Here is a 661-nt window from a genome sequence, read left to right as displayed (position 1 = left end):
TCATCACCGGTAATGGCACATACATGTATAAAATGATGCCGTTCAGTTTGAAGAACGCTGGCGCAACTTACACAAGGTTGGTGGACAAAGTGTTTCAAGATAAGAAAGGGCGAAACATCGAGGCTTACGTCGATGATGCTATTGTAAAAAGCAAGTCTGACAGCGAGCACTTGGCCGATTTGAGCGAAACATTTTGTTCACTAAGGAAATATAAGATGAAGCTTAACCCAATGAAATGCAACTTCGGTGTCCGGGCCGGCAAGTTCCTAGGCGTGCTTGTCAGCGCCAGGGGAATTGATGCCAATCCAGAGAAAGTCCAAGCAATACTAGACCTACCGGAGCCGAGAAATCGAAAAGAGGTTATGATGCTGACCGGAAGGATGGCAGCTCTCGCCCGTTTCATCTCTCGGTCGGCCGACAAGAGCACTCCTTTCTTTAAAGTGCTGAAAGGGAATAAAGACTTTAGCTGGGGGGAGGAAAAGAGCACGGCTTTCAAGCAGCTGAAAGCCCACCTTCTAACACTTCCGACCCTGTCCAGGCCGACGCTGGGGGAGACGCTATATCTATACTTAGCAGTTACCTCGGCCACGGTCAGTGTCGTAATCGTCAGGGAAGAAAACAAGTAGCAACACCCAATTTACTTTATCAGCCATACACTGCT

This window comes from Silene latifolia, chromosome 10 (assembly GCF_048544455.1).
Source record: "Silene latifolia isolate original U9 population chromosome 10, ASM4854445v1, whole genome shotgun sequence".
Lineage (NCBI taxonomy): Eukaryota > Viridiplantae > Streptophyta > Magnoliopsida > Caryophyllales > Caryophyllaceae > Silene > Silene latifolia.
This window is presented reverse-complemented; position numbering follows the sequence as displayed.